The following is an 8,277-nucleotide window of genomic DNA, read 5'->3' on the forward strand; positions in this document are numbered from 1 at the left end:
GAGAAGAAACAACAACAACAACAACAAACAATCCCTTTTTTTTTTGTTTTACTAATATAAATAAAAACATAAGTTTCCGATCACAAGGCAAGTCTATCCCCAACATGGGCCCAGACTCGTAGGTAATTTATGCTTGATATAGTACATGCACGTGTAAGCTGTGGACGTTTGTAAGCGTGGCGGGCTGTACAACCGCGCGCACATATAATATAATTGTGGTGGGTCTCCCACCGAACCGGGATCCAGAACGTGACAGCGGTCGGCTCCATTCATTTAGACAAGAATCTATTGATGAGAAAGTGACCCTTGGAATAGGATAAGATTACTCTAATGTGACGGCACCACTTCCTTCCTTGAGGTTGGCATCTATCTATTTTATGAAGTTCTGGTCTACATCCCGGCCCATATCAAGTTGGGGAGAAAAAGATCTTCCTATTTTCGTGGTATCTATCTATTCGCTGCTTCATAAGTTTCTATTTCAAGTCCAAAGTTACAGTGCTCCGGTTATGAATCCATGGGCTTCAAGATGAGTACTGCGGGCTAGCTCGATCTTACTTGAGGATGACTTGGCCACTATGATTGAATGAATTCAGAGTGGCATCGGTGGTGGTGGCATGAGCTACTTCTTGCTTCGGAACATTTGGGACATGACGAGTGATGATGTAGTCTTTTAAGCTAAGCATGTGTTCAGAGAAGCAAATGGAGCCGTGGATTGGATGGCTTTGTATATGTTCAGTCACTCCGAAGACAGTCTATGGCTTTATTTAAAGCGCTCTCGAATTTGCTGTTTTCTAATCTTATTGGATGTATTCGTACTAGGACTGTATGAATCATCTGTTTCAGCAAAAAAAAAAAAAAACCTTAGAGATGAAAAAAAAAATCCAAATAGTACATGAAATGGACATCTATCCATCCTAAACACCATGAAATACTTAAAAAATGGATATGATTAAGAGTCTCCATCCCTCTAGTTCAACTCCAAAATGGAAAGAATTTAAACTCGAATAGCTTTGATGATGACTGGATGCCGATCGATAAGACCGTGATATAGATAGGGTATGGACTTTTCATTACATGAAGTTTTTTCTAGATCTTGCTTTGACTTATCCCATGACATGTCTTTGTATTAGAGCTATATGATCATCCAGGCTACCAGGGAAAAAAAAAAGAGGAAGAAAGAAATGTATTTGGTGGCGGCGTGTGAGATAGACGTTCTTTCGTGCAGGTCGCTGCAATGTGCCGTCCGTGAACATAAAGATAGGGAGGAGATGTCAATGGCTTTCGTTTGATGGGAAATTCTAGGCGACGGCCCGGACCACACCATTGAAGAGAACCACGGAAGTTCATGAGCATGTAAGAGAACTGAATCATTAGTACAAGCTTGGAGGAGCTCATGAGCAAACGACCTGGATGATGACAAGCTCCATGCTTCATTTGAGCCTCCTCAAGCTGGAGATGTTATATTTTGTTTGGACTTCTGGGAGCACTCTTCCATGTCATGGCAATTTGAATTTATAAGTTCAATTGTAAATCTAGTCCGCAAATTCTTGTGTTCAAAGATAAATCAATCTGTTCTGCTAAACTACTGCAATGTAAGCCGCATGACATTATAGATTTTTTTTTTTTTTTTGCCCATATATAGTTCGTTGCCATGCATGCACTCATCTCTCCAAGATAACACTTCCCTAGTCTTTTGCTTGATGATCGTTTGACGTTTAAATTTTACACAATAAATGCATTCCTATTTAGTTTATATACACAAAACACTGTGTCGGACACAAATTTACTTAGATTAATTTCTTGCTTTATTCATATCCAACATACTTATTGATGAAAGTCATGCTGCTATAAGTATCAGACTTCGGTGCTTCTGAAAGTTGTTCCTCCCAATTGGACGTGCATATCTACTGCTGTCAAGGAACTTATGGATTCCTGGATCCTGAGCTCCACCACACAAGACAATTGATTGAAAAAAAGTTATGTCTATGTTTTCAGAGTCATTCTCGCCGAGCTGCTAATGGTACAAATCATGTCCTCTTACAAGAAAAATGATGAGGGCACTGGGCTGGTAATGGATTCATTGGTTCATCAAGATAGAATTATGTGTCTGAAATTCTAGATTTTTATGCTCTGGAAGATGATGGGGGAGCAGAGTGTAGAACAGTTGATTTCTACATATCCGACCAAATTGATCAATAGTATCGCAATCTGATAAATTGGTCCAGATTGGCATACTAATAGGATTCTCCAATACGGTACAAAATTTAGCTTTAAATAATGACCCAATAAGAGAAATAACTAGGATTTGGTATCGACATTTTCAATAACAGTATCTATATTATATTCGTAGAAATGACAAAACAGATCTTTTGTTTCTTAATAATTCGAAGAATTAAATCTATTGATTGATTCAGTCTCTGTCGTTCCTCCATAATACAAACTCTTACAGAGCAACAAAAAAGAAGAAATCAATCAGTTTTCTGGATAATCCAATATTTATATGGATTTCTATGGATGAGACATCCTGCAAAATTTTTTTAGGCTTGCAGAAATGTGCCTGAAGGTAGAAGGGGAAGAAGGCCTCCAATGAAGGAGTGGAGCAAAAACTTGATGTTGTGAGATGGTTTGAGAAACCAAAGCATGATGCCTTGGTTTCACAGCAGTACTGTGGAATGACTATGAGCTTGCAAATAGCCAAAACTAATGCCGGTGGTAGGACCGGACAATATAGTTATAGGGAAACAATTCACAGTTTCATATTGTCATTATTGGAACCACAATTTTCCTACGATATTGTTTCTGTGTTTCAAGTTGTATCCCATTAGACACCCATCTCAATCATATCAAGCTTCTTTTGTCAGCATAAAGATTTCATGCAACTCAAAACAGGTCAAAAACCAGCAAAGGACACGAGGATATAAGAGCGTAAAAAGCCAATATGGCAGCAAATAATGAGCCTGAAAAGCAAAATGACAATAAATAACACAATAATTTCCAGAATGGGGAAATCAGTCGATCAGATTGTGGCTCTCACTGAAAGCTGAACCTGATGATCTGCTGATCTTTGAAAACATCATTTACCTAGACATATGACTTCTTTTTACATAATGAACTACTAGTATGACTGTGATCGAGAAGTTTTTTATACTATATATCATACTTACAGACCATCCATTGTCTCTATATATAAGTGCCACATCCTCAGTCAACAGAACTCCTTTTCTGTTCTACCTCAAAACTGAAATATATATCGGTTTTTTTAGTTTCTCCTGCCTTCTTCTTCCACTCGTTCCAACAAACTGGAACACCTGTCTCTATCGATACTTCTTCTAGTCCTTGTTTTGCATTCATTATGGCATCTTAACATCTTAACAAGGAGGCAGACTAGTCTACTCGGAGTATATTGAGGCCTCAATATCACGATGGGAAATGAACCATGGTTGTTCCAAAATGACAATCCATTCAATTTATAATGGTTACAACGTTTAAAATTATTGCCAATATTTTGCCTGAAAACTGTTATATCTTTATTTTATAAAAGTCTTATAAAGAAATAATATACTAGAATAAAATCAGATGATTGAAAAAAACTTGCCTAGATCGAGGCGTGTGATCTACACTGCCCTAATAACGTGATTTGCCTCCTATGTATAGATCTGCAGTGATCTCGTCCTCAAGGTATAACAACCCAGCTCAGCTCGATCCTCCTCTAACGAGCACGATTGCTAGAGAGGCTTGACCCAATCAACTCCTTAAGGTGCCCAGAAAATAAAAAAGATAAAAAGCAAAAAGTTGAATGGTAGAAAAACTTTATCTCTAGAAAAAACTCTCGGAAGATAGAGTACCAGTGAGAAAGAGAGAGATAGGATTGTTTTTGAATTAATACTCCTACTAAATCCAAAATACCAAAGAGATAATGGTTTTGACGATACGTAATGTTTCAGAAATACCGTATTTGGAAACCAACGTTCTTTTTCGAAGAGTCACAACTCTTTTGAAAAAGGCATCTCACAAAAAGTTATTTTAAAACATTTAAAATAAATAAAGATTAGGGAATAAAAAAATTTAATTTTTTAATTAAAACTTCAACAATCTTCCACAAAAGATTTAAATTTTTAAAAATTATAAAGTAGCATATCTGTATACTGTGTAATGGGTGAGGTGTCCCATGGACTTCAACCTCACTTAATGTTGATAGTATCTATCTGAAGGAACCATGCTAGATTAAACCTTGAACTAGATTCTTTAACTTAGACTTTTACTCATCACACACACAGTATGGATCGATTGGGTTTTTATGATGTCCGCACCATTTAAAGGTCTTGCGCTTAGTACCTTAATTTTTCATGATTTTTTTTTTTGGATTTGCTTAAACCTCTAGTTGTGGCCTATATGACAATTCTCATATAGGTAAGTCCTCCCAAGGTATTTGTAACCTAATATCCTACAGATTTTCTATCTTGGACTCATTAAGAGTATAACTCAATCTTTCTAATATATATTTTTGTCACTAATAAGAGCACTCATCATAGAGATATGAGGAGATATACTCCAAAAAATGTACTTTGACACGATCACTCAATCAGTTTTGTTTCTACCATATTCTTCATAGGATCTCCAATCACAGAGGTTGGGTATCCACTGTCAGTGACTAAATAGTGGGCTTAACTCGATGATTTTAGGATTCTACTCCAAAGCAAACCTTTGGTTAAATAATATGTCAAGTTTTCTTTAGACTTGACAAATTTTAAGAATATGGCATTACTCTTTTTGAGTTGTCTTATAAATTTATGACAAATCTGGATATGCCAGTTTATCTTTTATTAGTACTCTTTTGATTCGTCAGATTTTAAATTTGATTCTAAGTCAATAAAATTAAATAATCACAATGAAGAATATAACAAGTAATGTAACTTTATAATTTCTGCAATTTTTTTTAAAGTATTAGTATGTATTTTGAGAACAACTAATAATATGTATAGTTTTTAAAATAACAGTAATTTCTGCACAACTTTTAAAAATGCAGGAGTTTTTTGCATGGATTTTAAAGATGCTGAAAATTCTACACAGAAATTAAAAATTACAGAAAATAGATTACATAGAATCTAATGCTGTAGAAAATCTGCATGGATTTTAAAGTTGTAGTATTTTCTACACAGATTAAAAAATCCGCAGACAATTTCTGCACAAACTTTAAAGTTGCAAAAAATTCTATAAATATTTTAAATCTACAAAAAAAAATTATGCTTTTTAAAGTTGTAATGCACAATTTTCAGAATAATATGACTTTCTAAAAAAACTGATTTTTGCAAAGAAAAAACTTTTATAGCTTTCTAATTCTATACAATTAAAACCAAATTTTGTTCTATGTAAGTAAAATAAATTTGATAAACGTTCAGATAGTAATTTTTAATGTAATCAAGATTACGTTCTGAAACTGTGAAAAATATTTTGCCTAAAAACTGCTATATCTTTACTTTATAAAAGCCCTAAAAAAATAATCTACTAAAATAAAACCAGAAAATTAAAAAAAAGCTTGCTTAGATTGAGGCGTGTTATATACACTGTCCTAAGAACATAATTCGCCCCCTACATGCAGGTCTGCGGCAATCTCGTTCTTAAGGTATAACAATCCGGCTCAGTCCGATCCTTCTCTAATAAGCACAATAGCTGGAGAGTTTTGACCCAACCGACTCCTTCATATGCCCAAATAATAAAAAAGATAAAAAGCAAAAAATTGAAGGGTCGAAAAATTTTGTCCGTAGAAAAAATCCTCGAGAGATAGTGTACCTGTGAAAAAGAGAGAGATCGGATTATTTTGGAATTAATCCTGGATGAGTCTTTTTATAGACTCTATCCGGAATACTAAGAAGATATGATGGTTTCGAAGATACGTAATATTTCAAAAATACCGTATCTTTTCAGAGACCAACGCTTTCTTTCGAAGATTCACAATTCTTCTGAAAGAGGCGTCTCACAAAAATATATTTTAAAACATTTAAAACAACTAAAGTTTGGTCGATAAAAAAAAATTAAATTTAAACATCAACAAAAATACCTACAACCTAAAATATAATGTACTTTAGAAGTCATTTACCTATTCATTATTGTGCTCCAAAATGATAGTTTTAACAACTCGATATAAGTTTTCATATGATTTATAGTTTAGAAGCACTTAAATATGTTGGGCTTTAATTCATACCATATGATTTATAGTTTAGAAGCACTTTAATGTATTGGACTTTAATTTATGTATGTTTTAAGATGTCCATGTGAGAATATAGCAATATGAATTTCTTGATATCATATTCTAATCCTTATCCATATTGAATAAATATGGATACTAATTTTAATATCAATTATAATATCCATATCTGTCATCATATCTGTTGGAAAATGTGGATATACATGTAGATACACCTATATCCAATCCATGTCTGAGCTGTTTTCAACGTACCTACAGATATATCTTGCAGCTATCCATTCGAGTAAGCCACTAAGGTTGAGTTACTAAAGCTAGTAAAATGCATACGAGAATTCAGGCCAAGCTCATATTACAATGAGATAAACTCTCTAGTTAGTCACATAGCATCTCTTGGGAATTTCCAGCTTAAGTTACAATTCAGAGCTATTTGGAGTCCTATAGGTAGAGTCGCATCTCAAATTCCAAGTGCAAGCCAGACACTTGTTTGGATACCTGCAACTCAAATTGCACAGCAAACTGAGCTCTTTGCTGGATTGCAGCTGAGGACTATTTTGTAGTAGGTTGACTCGTAGTTAATGCAGAATGAGTCACAACTGCTCAAGTAGGTATCTCGACATTAAAAAGAAAAAAAATCTTTATTCCCTTCCCCTCTTCTCCACTCCATCTTTTTCTCCTCCGCCACCACCCACTCTCATCTCTATGTAGCCATACGCCATCTCTAGCCCTCTACTTACCCTTCACCTTCTCCACCCTCATCAAGGCCTGCACAGTCGTCTGCTTCCTTCCTACCAAGTACTCTACTAGCGGCTTCGACTTTGATCTCTTTGTCCAGGACACCTTTTATCTCTATATAACTCAAGTGCTTCGACCTGACCTTGCAATTCAACATAATTGATGACACTCTTTTCCTCAAACTCTACTCCAAATAAAGAAATTAACTTCCTTGCAAGTCAACTACCACAACTCAAGTTACAATATGACTTAAAATTGTAGTACAACTTCAACTACAAAGCTCCAACCATCCTTTAACTAAAATGTATTAAGTATTTTGCAAAAAGACAGCTAGCGACCATAGATAAGATATGAGATATGAAACCCAATTTTCTCCTTTGGGATCGTTACAAATCACAAGAGGCATGTCAGACACGGTATGCCAAGGGTCCTATAAGAAAATTCACAAGAAAAATGAATATATATATATATATATATATATATATATATATATATATATATATATATTGTAAATGTTCAAAATCATACCAATGGAGAGTAATGGCTGCATAAGTGCTCGTGAGGGAAAATCTTGAAACCTTGTAGAAAACTTGCATATATGCGCAGAGGCCTCCCAAAGCCCACCTACATGTTCTTTAATACTAAGCTTGTCCACATTTCAACCTAAATTAAATAATAATCAAGGGGAGATTATCAATGGGAACTTATTTTGCATCCCAGTCAATAACATTCCACGAGGCGAAATTTTAATTGTGGTGAAATTTTAAAAATTCTGATCCAAGAACTCTTAACTCCATCTACAACTATCCATTTCTTGTAGCCATGAATCAGAAACCAGATACAGCAAAAAGTTTATAAACTTCCTTAACTCTTTGCTAGAGCAGGAAGCTAATCCTTCCTGCATTAATCTCAGCACCCAAGGTTCGTCAGCACAATGACCCCCTCTTCCTGCATTAATCTCAAGACCAAGGTTCATCAGAACAATGACCCCCTCTGGGGCTGAAGAAAAACCAAGAACCATTGGATTTTCTAGTGCTAATGACCCATTTTAGGGAAGATCCATAAGATGCACAAATGCTAATTTCACAATGGCCTTTAACATCATAGAATGCCCATCCTTGTACTCACACAAAAATACCATAGACAAAACAACATCCAATTACTCATCAGCAGGGACAAAATTGAATGACGCAAGAAATTGCTAGAAGCATTGATGGTTGGAAGGACACTTGGCAACATTCTCTATAAAAGCCCGTTATGACCTTGACATGGCATTAGATCAAGTTTGGGGACGACCACAAATTAAAAAAAAAAAAAAACAACATGAATCAACAAGGTAC

General features: G+C 35.1%; 1 long non-coding RNA gene across 1 annotated transcript; it reads left to right on the forward strand.

Moving 5' to 3' along the window:
- The first annotated feature begins 121 nt into the window (after positions 1–121).
- On the forward strand, positions 122–1,633 carry LOC113462595. Its single transcript, XR_003385304.2, has 2 exons — positions 122–1,056; positions 1,131–1,633. It is a non-coding gene; the product is annotated as an uncharacterized LOC113462595 (long non-coding RNA).
- The last annotated feature ends 6,644 nt before the right edge of the window (positions 1,634–8,277 follow it).

This window comes from Phoenix dactylifera, chromosome 6 (genome assembly GCF_009389715.1).
Source record: "Phoenix dactylifera cultivar Barhee BC4 chromosome 6, palm_55x_up_171113_PBpolish2nd_filt_p, whole genome shotgun sequence".
Taxonomy (NCBI): domain Eukaryota; kingdom Viridiplantae; phylum Streptophyta; class Magnoliopsida; order Arecales; family Arecaceae; genus Phoenix; species Phoenix dactylifera.